Here is a 15,662-nt window from a genome sequence, read left to right as displayed (position 1 = left end):
AACGTCCATGCCTTTGTTGACGACATTGTGATCAAGACCCGCCAGGAGGAGACACTTCTGGAAGACCTTAAGGAAACCTTTGATAATTTACGGGTATATCAGATGAAGCTACATCCTACCAAGTGCGTTTTCGGCGTACCTGCGGGAAAACTACTAGGTTTCTTGGTATCGGAGCATGGCATCGAGGCTAACCCGGAAAAAATTGAAGCGGTTACTTCCCTCGGCAAGCCGACGAATGTTAATCAAGTTCAGCGATTGGCGGGTCGCATTGCGGCTCTCAGTCGTTTCGTGAGCCGCCTTGGAGAAAAGGCGATTCCTCTTTATCAATTGTTGAGAAAGTCCGACCGATTCTTATGGACAGAGGAGGCAGACGAGGCATTTCAGGCCTTGAAACATCAATTGGTTAACCCGCCGGTCCTGGCGGCCCCGACTGAAAAGGAGCCTATGCTCCTGTATATCGCCGCGAATTCCAAAGCGGTCAGCGTGGCTGTGGTCGTCGAAAGAAAGGAGGAAGGAAAGGAATACCCGGTGCAACGCCCGGTGTACTTTATCAGTGAGGTGTTAACTCTTTCCAAACAGCGATACCCACATTGGCAGAAACTGGTCTATGGGGTGTTCATGGCGAGTCGAAAGCTTAAACATTATTTCCAGGAACACCCGATCACCGTGGTCAGTTCCGCGCCCCTCGGTGACGTCATTCAAAACCGGGAGGCAACAGGGCGAATCGCCAAATGGGCAATAGAGCTTGGGTCGCATCACATACAATATACCCCCCGCACGGCCATCAAGTCCCAGGCACTAGTTGATTTCGTTAACGATTGGACGGAGCTTCAGGCTTCGGAAGATCGGCCTGACCTTACCTATTGGACTATTTATTTTGATGGATCCAGGCAGTTGGAGGGCTCGGGGCAGGTGTGGTGTTGATATCCCCTCAAGGAGATAAGTTCTGCTACGTTCTCCGGCTCATGTTCCCTTGCACAAATAATGCGGCAGAATATGAAGCTCTGCTTCACGTTTGCGACTGGCAAAAGAGATGAACCTAACCCGAGTCAGATGCTTTGGGGATTCAGATTTGGTGGCGCAACAGGTTTCGGGCACCTGGGACTCTCGAGATCCTATGATGGCGGCTTACAGGCGAGCTGTATCTGACGTGGCGGGCTATTTTCATGGGTACCAGGTTGATCATGTTGATCGGCGACTCAACGAAGCAGCTGATGCCCTCTCGCGACTCGGCTCACAGAGAAAACCGGTCCCCCCTAATGTTTTCTTGGATGTCTTGCATAAACCGTCTGTGACTGTACCCACGGAGGAGGAATTGGCGATACCAGATCCCGAGTCTCAGCTTGTGGCGGCTCTCCATGTCACTCCGGATTGGGCTCTTCCTTATCTGACTTATCTCGCTCGTGGCGAGTTACCCACTGACGAAGTTTTGGCTCGCCAGATCGTTCGACGTAGCAAATCCACGGTCATCATTAATGGCGAGCTATATAAACGAAGTGCTTCAGGGGTCTTTCAGCGGTGCGTTTCTTCCGAGGAAGGATGCATAATCCTAAATGACATCTATTCTGGAGACTGCGGGCATCACGCCGGGTCACGTTCTTTGGTATCAAAAGCTTTTCGACATGGTTTCTTCTGGTTGACGGCTCACACAGATGCAGAAGATATAGTACGGCGGTGTGAGGGGTGCCAACGATATGGGAGACAGGCTCATGTGCCGGCTCAAGAATTGAGGATGATTCCCATTACTTGGCCTTTCGCGGTCTGGGGGCTGGACATGGTTGGTCCCTTTAAGATGTCCTCCAACAAGAAAACTCACTTATTGGTGGCGGTTGATAAGTTCACTAAATGGGTTGAGGCGGAACCTGTTGGGGCTTGCGATGCAGAGACTGCGGTCAAATTTCTGAAAAAACTGATTTTCCGTTTTGGATATCCACACAGTATTATCACGGACAACGGTACTAACTTGTCCCAAGGAGCGATGCTGGATTTCTGTCGCCGTGAACATATCCGGCTTGATATTTCGGCAGTTGCTCACCCGCAGTCTAACGGGCAAGCAGAGCGGGCGAATCAGGAAGTCCTACGAGGGATTAAACCTCGCATCATGGTTCCCCTGGAAAGAACTCCAGGGTGTTGGGTTGAGGAACTACCTTCGGTATTATGGAGCATCCGGACCACCCCGAATCGATCCACGGGGTTCACCCCTTTCTTTTTGGTCTATGGAGCAGAAGCTGTCCTTCCTACCGACATAAGACATGATTCTCTTAGAGTCGCCGCATATGTGGAGCAAGATAATGAGTTGGCGCGTCAGGATTCCTTGGATGCCTTGGAAGAGGCGCGTGACTTAGCGGCGGCTCGTTCAGCTATCTATCAGCAAGATCTGCAGCGTTATCATAGTCGCCGGGTTAAGAGTCGGGCTTTCCAGGAGGGCGACTTGGTACTTCGTCTGATACAACATCGGGCAGGCATGCACAAGCTCTCACCCCCTTGGGAAGGGCCTTTCGTCGTCAACAAGAACCTCCGCAATGGCTCTTACTACTTGATGGATCTTTGGCCTGATCGACCGACTACGGAGGCTGAGTCAACTCGCCCTTGGAATATTGCCCATTTGCGGCCTTACTACACTTGAGTTCTTAAAAACTCCATGCTTTGTAAGTTTTTCAGTTTCATTATGAAGTAATAAAATGTTCCCCGACTTGGGGGCTTCTTCCTTAAAAAGAGCAATTTGTGTCATCCTGTTGCGACCTTATGAGCCGACAGAACATGCATTTAGGGTGGGTGCACGAGCTTTCTGACTCGCCTCCCCCTGTCGCGACCGTATGAGCCGACGAAACCTGCATTTAGGGTGGGTGCACGAGATTTCTGACTCGCCTCCCCCTGTCGTGACCGTATGAGCCGACGAAACCTGCATTTAGGGTGGGTGCACGAGCTTTCTGACTCGCCTCCCCCTGTCGCGACCGTATGAGCCGACGAAACCTGCATTTAGGGTGGGTGCACGAGCTTTCTGACTCGCCTCCCCCTGTCGCGACCGTATGAGCCGACGAAACCTGCATTTACGGTGGGTGCACGAGCTTTCTGACTCGCCTCCCCCTGTCGCGACCGTATGAGCCGACGAAACCTGCATTTAGGGTGGGTGCACGAGCGTTCTGACTCGCCTCCCCCTGTCGCGACCGTATGAGCCGACGAAACCTGCATTTAGGGTGGGTGCACGAGCCTTCTGACTCGCCTCCCCCTGTCGCGACCGTATGAGCCGACGAAACCTGCATTTAAGGTGGGTGCACGAGCTTTCTGACTCGCCTCCCCCTGTCGCGACCGTATGAGCCGACAAAATTACTCGTGTTATGATTAAATCTTGGAGATTTTTATCCTTACTGCATGTTCGCTGAAACTATTTGAAGTTCTTTTGTTTTCACAGATAATGTGTTCAAGGTTTCATCCATGCCGGATTAAGCATTGCAGAAGATTCTTATAAGGACTAACAAAATATTTCAAACCGCCTCAAAAGCGGTATAAGGGTTTTTCTTGCAGAAGATGTCATCGAAAGATAGTACTAACTATTACATGGCTCTTGGGCCAAATTCAAGAAAAGTCTACTCCGCTAAGTCTTGGCGTGAGCTCTGACCAGCTTCGATTTGTAAATCGCCCAAGACCCAATTGCTCCTGGACAAAGAAGCAAAATCGTCTTCATCGGTCAAGATTGATGCCAGGTCTGTTTCCCAGTCGAAGGGATTCTTGGGTCGCCAAGGAATTAGGTTGGTCACCACGAAGGTTGGCGGGCTGATTTTCTTATTCTTACCGTCATAAGCCGCCTGATACTTCGTTAAATCAAGACTGGCGGCGAGTTGAGTTGCAGCCAACCGAGAATCCTTGACAACTTTCTGGTAATCCTCTTCCACGAATTCCGAGCCATCGTCTTTGAGCTGAGGGAAGCCGGCGGCTACTTCTTCCAAATTAATCTCCGGATCATACGCTAACCAGCGACTCAGGGCCGTCAGGACGCCTTTCCGGGCGGCTGACCGAGTTAACTCGCCAATTTGGGGAGGAAGTGTGGACAGACATCCAAGTACTTTCTTGATGGAATTAATCGGCTCTTTTGCGCCCATTACAGCTTTGACAGTCAACACACTGCCTGTGTACAGTTGCTCTGTCAGTGTATAGATCGCCTTCAGCATCAACACACAGTCTTCTTGCAGGTTGGCGACTCTTGGACCTGGAATTTGATAAACCGGTAACTTAACGTCAGAAATTTGGCCCAAAGGAGGGGATAAGGTTGGAGATTTAGGTAAGGCTTACCGAAGATGGCTTGCGTCATGTTAGTGATATGACGCTTTAAGCCGGACAACTCCTGTTGGACATTCGCCAGCTTTGCTTCAGCTTTTTCTGCTCTCTTCAAAGCCGCGTTTTGGTCAGCTTGAGTTTTTTCTAACTCGGCTTTAAGCTTTTCCAGTTCAACCAGAGCCAATTTGTATTTATCTTCCGACTGAGTTCGGGCATCTTGTTGATCAGCCAAATTTTTCCTCAAGTCGCCCAGCGCTAGTTCGGTCTGGGCAAGGTATTCCTATTTAAAAAATAAAGTTTAAAACAAAGACAAGTCTCACAATTATTGCAAGGCAATACCCCTGGCACTTGGGGGCTAATGTATAATTTCTCAAGGGAAATTATACAGAAATCGAGACCCGGCTCATCATTTTAGTGATGACCCGGCCCTTGGGGTTTACTAGTCGCGAAGCTTTTTAAAGACCTGGCTCATCATTTTACTGATGACCCGGCCCTTGGGGGTTACTGGTCGCGAAGCTTTTTAAAGACCCGGCTCATCTTTTACTGATGACCCAGCCCTTGGGGGTTACTGGGAATAATATAGAGTATAAAGTTTACCTCATGTTTGTCGTTTAACATCTTCAGCAGATTTTTCTCCATCTCATAGCTCGCTTCCAGGCGACTTGCGAAGCCAGAACAGAGTTCTTTAAACTCCAGATTTGCATAGTCAGAAAGCTTCGCCTTGGAGAGCCTAGACTCGGGGATTGCTTGAGAGGAGGATGCTACGTGTTTGGACAGAACTGTCGCCGCCGGCTTGGAAAAGCCAGAACCAGTAATGACTACATCATCTGGGTCATCCGCTGTTGCCAATATGTTTGGCGATTCAGGGGCGTCCGCTGTTCCTTTCGGCGACTCAGGAAGATCCACTTGAATTGCCGGCTCAGCGTGATCCGGATCCTCTTGAGTCGGAGTTGATTTCCTTGGAAGTTCGGAAGTTGCGTCAGGGATTGATCCACTGGTTTTCCTTTTTTTGGCTTGTGCCCTAACCAAAGGAGATAAACGTGTTAAGGAATTGAAAAAGATCATTACTCTCAAAAAGTCATGGCAAAAGACTTACCCTGGAACTCGAATCATTGGTGGAAGTGTTGACATTGCTGAGTCGCCGGAAGAAGGGGGAGAATTCTGCAGGAATTATACATTAATAATGCAGGCGGGTTGCAGATGTAATCCAAAGCAGCACGAACAATGGTTGTTCTTATATAAAGAAGGTACCTCGCTTGTTTTTCTTTTGTTTGTTGCTGGCAAGCCAGATATTAGATCGCCGGAGTAACTTCGTGTCTTCCGGTTTGAGGCGTGTTGTGTTCTCTTCAATAAGAAATTTGGGTCCAAATGGGCATCTGGATGTGAGAAGGGGACTTTCCCACATATTCGCCGGGCCGGCTTAGGCGGGGAAGGAGATGAATCGGAGGATTTGTACCTCTGAAAGTAATAGGTCAAATTACCTCAACGGAGTCCTCTTGGCTTTCGTTATCTTCATTCTGTTACAAGAAGAATGGGAGATATGAATAATAGGTCAAAAGTAATAGGTGGCGAGTGAAAAGGGAACGGATTTGTACCTCTGAAAGTGCGTCGCCGGCTTGAGATTCGTCGACTTCAGATGGCTCGGCCGCAACAGATTTACCTTTGCCCTTGTTTTTCTTGGAGGGCGGCTTGGCAGTCTTCATGGCTTGCTTTTTAGGTCTCCTGACCAGAACTTGTCGCCTTTCTGAAAAGATATATGGCATGAAGTTATAATGACAATAAAACAGAAGGAATAAAGATCAAGGGCGGGTCAGCTTTGGTTACCTTGGGCGCCGGGTTGATCTTGCAGAAGGGCTTAAGGCCGACTTGGCCGCACTTTCCTGCGGGCTCGCCGGTCAGTTTTTTGATGATGGCGACGATGTCTTTCTCCGTTAATGCTGTGTGAAAGTAGCATTGGGGATGATCCAGAGTGCCGTCAAATTCACACAATAGACCATCTCGGCGGCTCAGAGGAAGAATCCGCCATTCGACCCAACAGCGGATCAGGTCAACCCCGGTAAGACCATTGTTCGTCAAGGATCTCAGTTCAGACAAAATTGGGATGAACTCCGAGTCTTCTTCCTCGGTGAGCTTGTCGGGGAGCTTGAAGTTAACCGGAAGGCGGGTTGGCCTGTAGCCCAGAAGTTTGTTCTCACCAGCAGGGGACGTTTCTTTACAATAAAACCAAGATTCACCCCAGCCCTTGGGATGGCTAGGCATGGTGAGTGAAGGAAACGGACTGTCCCTACGGCGCTGGACGTTGACACCGCCGAGTTCCAAACTGGGGCCGTTGTGGAATTCCGTCTGGCAATTCAGATGGAAAAAGTGCCAGAATAGGGGAACGGAAGGCTCGATCCGCAGATAAGCTTCACAAAGGACTTGGAACTGACTCAAGTTGCTTATGGAATTGGGTCCCAAATCCTGGAGTCGGACATTCATGAAGGTCAAAGCGTCCCTAAGAAATTTGGATCCGGGCGGCTTAAAACCCCGTTCCAAGTGTTCCACAAAAACTACTATTTCCCCTTCTTTGGGGTTGGGGAGGTCTTCTCCCAACCCGGTGCACCATCCAATGACATCTTGAGGATCCAAACAGCCGGCTTTCACGTAATTAGCTAGAACAGCATCATCAACTTTGGTAGGAAGCCAATCGCTCTTGAAAACGGCACCCATGCTACAAGTAGGTAGAAGTATGGTATTACATGTCTCGAATATCTACTGTGTGAATCGGGATCAGTTCATATTAACCCGCCAGACTAAGAGGCCGGGTTAGGTTGATGTGGCGACTTATCGAAGCAGGGCTATTTCCAAAAGCAATATTACTGTGGGTGGTAAGGTCTATTCGTTCCGAAGCACTAAGGGGGGGGGATGAAGGTTACAAACAGTTTTTTACAAACAGTGAATGAGGAATGGATCTGCCGAACAGATATAAAACCTACGAATATGGCTGAGCTTGAACAATATAATATCAGGTAATGCCCCTCGTTTGGAGAAGGTATTGTATTCAGAAAATCGCAAGAACAGCGAATGGTTAAAATTATTCGAAGCACTGGTTACCCTAGCGGCGCTCGGATTCATGGATTCGAGGGAGATAAACGACTACGAGCGGAAAGCTTCTAAGCTACGGCAATGGCGAAGATGCGAGCAAAGAATAAACCTACTCCTAAGAGGGGGAACGAGGACCTAACCTGATGCTCTCGGTCGAAGAAGACCGGCGGTGACGAAGATTGCCGGGGAAGCGTGGGGATCCCGACGAACGAAGAGGCCTTCAGCGGCGGCGGAGCTCGGGGCAAACGGCGAGGTTGTCGATGATGGTGCGATGGACAATAATGGCAGACGGATTGACTAAGGTGCGAAGCCTGACGACGGCGATGGCTTGCTGGCGGCGCTGGAGCTCCTCGAACGGGGGCGGAGGTTGCGGCCGGCGGAGAAACCCTCGGGAAGCGGTGCGGTTTTCTGTCGCGATAATGGGGGGGACTGACGAGACTAGTAGGTGGCCAGTGTCAGCCTTGTCCCTTCCGCCTATTAATCAGGACGGGCGCTGGGATCGAGGCGCCGTGAGCGGGAACCGTTTGGGAATAAAAGATTCGCCATGATGACGTCCGAAAATTTTGGGATAATGATGCGCTAAAAGATCCGTTGGGATTGTGTTAAATTTCCCAAAAATCGAGGGCCAAGGAAGGTGCTGACGGGAAATGCGTTGGCGGCTCAAAGATTTTTCCGGTACCGGTTGGCGAGTTAAAATTTCTGGCGTATGAAGGAACACGAAGGAGTGAATCACCTTCAACTAAAACAGAAGCATTGGCATGAAGATTCAAGTCAATTTGGGGCCTATGTTGGGGATATTGCTTATTAAGTGACCCGCCCAATATGGGCCGGGTTACTAGTAAGGCGATTCATCCTTTGGGGCTAGTTGGGCCTCAGCCTGGGCGGTTCAAGGCCGCAGGATGGTTATGATTTATGGAAGGTCTCTGGGTTTTGCAAGACGGCGACTTAGAGACCGCGGTGGTCACGATTTGTAAAGAGGAAGGGACTCTCGTATAACCCTAAAGCCTCGACCTCTATATAAAGGCGAGTTTGGAGGGACATAGATAGGTTAGAAATCATCGAGTGCTAGGTAAGGCGAGTTACGCCTTTCTTGTAATCGAATCCACATCAATACACGCCAAGCAGGACGTAGGCTATTACCTCCACGCGAGGGGCCGAACCTGGGTAACCCGCCGCGTTCCTCCTGTTCAACCCCTTTGAGTCGCCACCAAAGTGCGATGGTTCCCATACTAAGTCCTTTCACGAGGACATCTGTCATGACAAAACCACGACAGTTGGCGCCCACCGTGGGGCCTACGCACGGTGGAGTTGAGTTCTCAAAGGGAGCCCTACCAGGGTTTGGGAGTTATGCGACGGCGCTCATGACTTGGAGCCGACGCGGCATAGCCTACATCGACAACCAACGATGGGGACCTGAAGCGAATTCTCTCGAATCAGGCTACAGGGTCCCCTTCGGCAAGATCAACGTCTTCATCGGCATGATCGGGTCATCTGTTCCTGAGCCGGACATCTCCTCCGACATCGTCGAGCCGGCCAGGTACGTTCATCCAGTCATAACACGGAATCTGACCCACCCGGTCTTTGTAGGGTTCACGCAGGGGTCGGAGGAGCCAGAGCACGCGGCGGCTCAGGAGGTTACCCCCATCAACTCTGACGACGAATCATCCATGGGCGATTCAGATTCCATCCAGTCCCTCCACGGAGACGGTCTCGGAGGCTTGTCATTGGCCATGGATCCGGAAATCCTTGATCGAACCCGCCGCCAGATCGCCATCTACATGGCCGGGGCGACTCAACCCGCACAGAACCCCGCCGGAGGCGATGGGACCGGCGGGTCATCCAGAAGTGCGTCAGCATTCCTGGTGGATTTAGCGGCGGAAATCACGAGACTAATGTCAACACCCCTCACGCCAGAGAACCAAGAAGAGATAAATGCAGAGTTAGGAAAGCTGAGGGAGGCGGTGGCAAAGGCCCATCAGGATGCTGAGACGGAGTCCGCCAGGATGGAAACTCGACAAGCCCAGATTACGGCCGAAAGGATGCGATTGAACACCGACAACTGGCGGCTTCAAAGACAGCAGCGCGCGTTCGACGCCGTCCATCAGCGGAGACACCAGGGTCACCTGCCCCATGATCTCAATCCGACTCGCCTGTTCGACACTCCACAAACACCCGGGATGGGAGTCGCCCCAGCAGGAGGACCGGGCCGCCCTCCTAACCCGCCGATTCAGCCGACTGAGGGTCAAATTCCTCGTTTCCGTACCCCTCGAGGCCACTTCTCTAACCCGGTGGATAACGTGCTTGCTACAACGTGCCATCTGAAGTCTCTTCCGATCCACGGCAACACCCCAGCTGAGATCGAAGCAAGGAACGCCATCGAGATGTTGAAAACGGCGGTGGTCCAAAACGCGCAGTTCTCGCACAGCCCTGAGCGATTGCACTCCACCCCCAGGCGAGCTATACCAGGAGTAGGCCGGAGGATCAGCCACCCGTAAACAGTGCCCCGCGACACTTCCCGCAGGACAACCCGCCCGAGCGGAACCCGCCGGGCAGAGGTCCACCCAACATTCAAGAGGCTCAGACTCCTACCGCGGGGACCGGAGGGCGAGTTGGGGTGCCCTGCTTGTCCCTGGCCCTTCGAAACGAAAGAATGCCCAAGGATTTCAAAGGACCAAGAAAGGTGCCTAATTACACACCAGATCTCGAACCAACATCTTGGATCGAGGGCTATGAGATCGCCATGGACATGCTCGACGTAAACGAGACGGTTTGCGCCAGATATTTCACCATGATGCTCGAGGGATTGGCACGCACTTGGTTGAAAAACTTACCCCCCAATTCTATCCAGTCCTGGGCCGAGCTGAAGGAGCGTTTCATCAAAAACATTCGGGGAACCTGTAAACGGCCGATGACGATCGTCGACTTGCAACACTGCGTACAACGCCCAGATGAGTCGGCGCACCATTGGTCGCGGCGAGTCGCGGAAATTATCCATTCATCGGATGGCATCACGGCAGCGCAAGCTGTGCTTATCCTCGAGCACAACTACCACTATGAACCGCTGGTCTAGAAATTGGGGCGACTCAAACGGAAAGTTCAGGATATGGGCGAGCTGATGGATACCCTCACTAGGTACGCTGAGGCCGATGATACCAAGGATCCCGGCGAGGATGGTAAGGGTAACTCGTCCAAGCAGGGCGATTCAACCAAAAACCACACCCGCCTCCAAGGCCGCAACCGTCACAACCAGGGGACCAACGGCAAGCGTAGGCCACAGGAGGAGCCCTCGGATCTGGTTGCCAACACCAACGCCAATGACGGCAAAAAGAAGAATCGAGGCTTCAGTGGGAAAAGGCCGCGTAATTACGAAGAGCTACCCAAAGGCCCTTGCCCGCACCACGCCACGGCCGACGGCCCGGCGGGCCACTCTTGGGAGAACTGTTTCGTGATGCGAGAATTTCGGGCCGAGGCAATCAAAAAGAGCCAAAGCGAAGATCCGAACCGTCGCCAGGACCAACTCGCCACGCCCAACCAAAGGCACAACCCCTTCGGCGGTTTTCCCGAACAAGAGGCACAGGGGGGCCCGCAGCCAGGTGGCGGCCAGTACCCGGTGCACCACCAACGGCGGTACAACCCACCGGGAGTTTTCTAGCAGCCGCCCCCACAGGGGGCTCCATAGGACCAGGACGACCAGGGGGGCTTCCGCAACAATCCTAAACAGCTAAGTAATGGGCAGTACCATGTTTTCACCACTAATGCTTGTAGGCGTGATAAAAAGGTAAATCACCGGGCGTACAGCGTAACTGAGCCGGCAATTCCTAGATATCTCCACTGGTCCGAACAGACCATAACATGGAGCAGAGAGGATCACCCATCGAGAATAGATAACCCGGGCGACTTGGCATTAGTCGTGGCTCCCCAAGTGGGGGGCTACACTCTGTCGAAAGTACTAATGGATGGCGGCAGCAGCATTAATATCCTATACTTCGACACCTTCCGGAGGATGAATCTATTGGAGAAAGACTTGATGCCTTCAACCACGGTCTTCCACGGCATCGTCCCGGGCAAATCGGCTTATCCCATAGGCCGGGTCAAGCTCTCAGTAGCGTTTGGAACTGCGCAGAATTACAGGTCGGAGTCTCTGGTCTTCGAGGTGGTCAAACTGAAAAGCCCGTACCATGCGCTGTTCGGGCGACCGGCTTACGCTCGCTTCATGGCCCGCCCGTGCTACGTCTACCTCAAGCTCAAAATGCCTGGTCCTAAAGGACCCATCACGATTGACGGAGATAGAAGAATCGCAAAGGAGTGTGAGGAAGGAGACGCGGCCTATGCGGAAGTCGCCTGCGCGGCGGAAGAGCTCAAAAACCATCGGGCAAATGTTGACCCGGCAGACATGTCACCACTAAAGAAGCCGACTACAGATTCCGAGTCGCCCTCAAGTTCAAACCAACGGATGACACGAAGACAGTCGACTTCGTCCATGGCGATTCATCCAAGCAGTTTACCATTGGGACGGGTCTGGACCCCAAATAGGAAAGCGCGCTCATCGAATTCATCCGTGAGAATCGGGACATCTTCGCATGGAAGCCCTCTGACATGCCGGGTGTACCGAGAGAATTCGCTGAGCACCACCTTAATATTGACCCAAAATGCAAACTTGTCCAAATACCTTCACAGGTTTAACGAGGAGCGACGGAAGGCGATTGGAGAGGAAGTCGCCCGTCTTTTAGCCGCCGGGTTCATCGTGGAAGTCTTTCACCCCAAATGGCTAGCTAACCCGGTGTTAGTGCTCAAGAAGAATGGCACGTTCCGTATGTGTATTGACTATACGGACCTCAACAGGGCTTGTCCCAAGGATCCTTTCGCTCTTCCCCGCATCGACCAAATCATTGACTCGGTGGCGGGATGCGAGCGATTGTGCTTTTTGGACGCCTATTCAGGTTATCATCAGATCAAAATGGTTGTGGAAGATCAGGAGAAGATGACCTTCATAACCCCCTTCGGGGCCTTTTGTTATGTGTCCATGCCGTTCGGGCTCAAGAGCGCAGGGGCGACTTACCAACGCTGCATCCAGAATTGTCTTCATAACCAAATTGGCCGCAACGTCCATGCCTTTGTTGACGACATTGTGATCAAGACCCGCCAGGAGGAGACACTTCTGGAAGACCTTAAGGAAACCTTTGATAATTTACGGGTATATCAGATGAAGCTACATCCTACCAAGTGCGTTTTCGGCGTACCTGCGGGAAAACTACTAGGTTTCTTGGTATCGGAGCATGGCATCGAGGCTAACCCGGAAAAAATTGAAGCGGTTACTTCCCTCGGCAAGCCGACGAACGTTAATCAAGTTCAGCGATTGGCGGGTCGCATTGCGGCTCTCAGTCGTTTCGTGAGCCGCCTTGGAGAAAAGGCGATTCCTCTTTATCAATTGTTGAGAAAGTCCGACCGATTCTTATGGACAGAGGAGGCAGACGAGGCATTTCAGGCCTTGAAACATCAATTGGTTAACCCGCCGGTCCTGGCGGCCCCGACTGAAAAGGAGCCTATGCTCCTGTATATCGCCGCGAATTCCAAAGCGGTCAGCGTGGCTGTGGTCGTCGAAAGAAAGGAGGAAGGAAAGGAATACCCGGTGCAACGCCCGGTGTACTTTATCAGTGAGGTGTTAACTCTTTCCAAACAGCGATACCCACATTGGCAGAAACTGGTCTATGGGGTGTTCATGGCGAGTCGAAAGCTTAAACATTATTTCCAGGAACACCCGATCACCGTGGTCAGTTCCGCGCCCCTCGGTGACGTCATTCAAAACCGGGAGGCAACAGGGCGAATCGCCAAATGGGCAATAGAGCTTGGGTCGCATCACATACAATATACCCCCCGCACGGCCATCAAGTCCCAGGCACTAGTTGATTTCGTTAACGATTGGACGGAGCTTCAGGCTTCGGAAGATCGGCCTGACCTTACCTATTGGACTATTTATTTTGATGGATCCAGGCAGTTGGAGGGCTCGGGGCAGGTGTGGTGTTGATATCCCCTCAAGGAGATAAGTTCTGCTACGTTCTCCGGCTCATGTTCCCTTGCACAAATAATGCGGCAGAATATGAAGCTCTGCTTCACGTTTGCGACTGGCAAAAGAGATGAACCTAACCCGAGTCAGATGCTTTGGGGATTCAGATTTGGTGGCGCAACAGGTTTCGGGCACCTGGGACTCTCGAGATCCTATGATGGCGGCTTACAGGCGAGCTGTATCTGACGTGGCGGGCTATTTTCATGGGTACCAGGTTGATCATGTTGATCGGCGACTCAACGAAGCAGCTGATGCCCTCTCGCGACTCGGCTCACAGAGAAAACCGGTCCCCCCTAATGTTTTCTTGGATGTCTTGCATAAACCGTCTGTGACTGTACCCACGGAGGAGGAATTGGCGATACCAGATCCCGAGTCTCAGCTTGTGGCGGCTCTCCATGTCACTCCGGATTGGGCTCTTCCTTATCTGGCTTATCTCGCTCGTGGCGAGTTACCCACTGACGAAGTTTTGGCTCGCCAGATCGTTCGACGTAGCAAATCCACGGTCATCATTAATGGCGAGCTATATAAACGAAGTGCTTCAGGGGTCTTTCAGCGGTGCGTTTCTTCCGAGGAAGGATGCATAATCCTAAATGACATCCATTCTGGAGACTGCGGGCATCACGCCGGGTCACGTTCTTTGGTATCAAAAGCTTTTCGACATGGTTTCTTCTGGTTGACGGCTCACACAGATGCAGAAGATATAGTACGGCGGTGTGAGGGGTGCCAACGATATGGGAGACAGGCTCATGTGCCGGCTCAAGAATTGAGGATGATTCCCATTACTTGGCCTTTCGCGGTCTGGGGGCTGGACATGGTTGGTCCCTTTAAGATGTCCTCCAACAAGAAAACTCACTTATTGGTGGCGGTTGATAAGTTCACTAAATGGGTTGAGGCGGAACCTGTTGGGGCTTGCGATGCAGAGACTGCGGTCAAATTTCTGAAAAAGCTGATTTTCCGTTTTGGATATCCACACAGTATTATCACGGACAACGGTACTAACTTGTCCCAAGGAGCGATGCTGGATTTCTGTCGCCGTGAACATATCCGGCTTGATATTTCGGCAGTTGCTCACCCGCAGTCTAACGGGCAAGCAGAGCGGGCGAATCAGGAAGTCCTACGAGGGATTAAACCTCGCATCATGGTTCCCCTGGAAAGAACTCCAGGGTGTTGGGTTGAGGAACTACCTTCGGTATTATGGAGCATCCGGACCACCCCGAATCGATCCACGGGGTTCACCCCTTTCTTTTTGGTCTATGGAGCAGAAGCTGTCCTTCCTACCGACATAAGACATGATTCTCTTAGAGTCGCCGCATATGTGGAGCAAGATAATGAGTTGGCGCGTCAGGATTCCTTGGATGCCTTGGAAGAGGCGCGTGACTTAGCGGCGGCTCGTTCAGCTATCTATCAGCAAGATCTGCAGCGTTATCATAGTCGCCGGGTTAAGAGTCGGGCTTTCCAGGAGGGCGACTTGGTACTTCGTCTGATACAACATCGGGCAGGCATGCACAAGCTCTCGCCCCCTTGGGAAGGGCCTTTCGTCGTCAACAAGAACCTCCGCAATGGCTCTTACTACTTGATGGATCTTTGGCCTGATCGACCGACTACGGAGGCTGAGTCAACTCGCCCTTGGAATATTGCCCATTTGCGTCCTTACTACACTTGAGTTCTTAAAAACTCCATGCTTTGTAAGTTTTTCAGTTTCATTATGAAGTAATAAAATGTTCCCCGACTTGGGGGCTTCTTCCTTAAAAAGAGCAATTTGTGTCATCCTGTTGCGACCTTATGAGCCGACAGAACATGCATTTAGGGTGGGTGCACGAGCTTTCTGACTCGCCTCCCCCTGTCGCGACCGTATGAGCCGACGAAACCTGCATTTAGGGTGGGTGCACGAGATTTCTGACTCGCCTCCCCCTGTCGCGACCGTATGAGCCGACGAAACCTGCATTTAGGGTGGGTGCACGAGCTTTCTGACTCGCCTCCCCCTGTCGCGACCGTATGAGCCGACGAAACCTGCATTTAGGGTGGGTGCACGAGCTTTCTGACTCGCCTCCCCCTGTCGCGACCGTATGAGCCGACGAAACCTGCATTTACGGTGGGTGCACGAGCTTTCTGACTCGCCTACCCCTGTCGCGACCGTATGAGCCGACGAAACCTGCATTTAGGGTGGGTGCACGAGCGTTCTGACTCGCCTCCCCCTGTCGCGATCGTATGAGCCGACGAAACCTGCATTTAGGGTGGG

The sequence above is a fragment of the Hordeum vulgare genome, chromosome 6H (assembly GCF_904849725.1).
Source record: "Hordeum vulgare subsp. vulgare chromosome 6H, MorexV3_pseudomolecules_assembly, whole genome shotgun sequence".
NCBI classification, from domain to species: Eukaryota; Viridiplantae; Streptophyta; class Magnoliopsida; order Poales; family Poaceae; genus Hordeum; species Hordeum vulgare.
The sequence above is the reverse complement of the archived record's forward strand: the minus strand, read 5'-3'. Positions refer to the sequence as shown.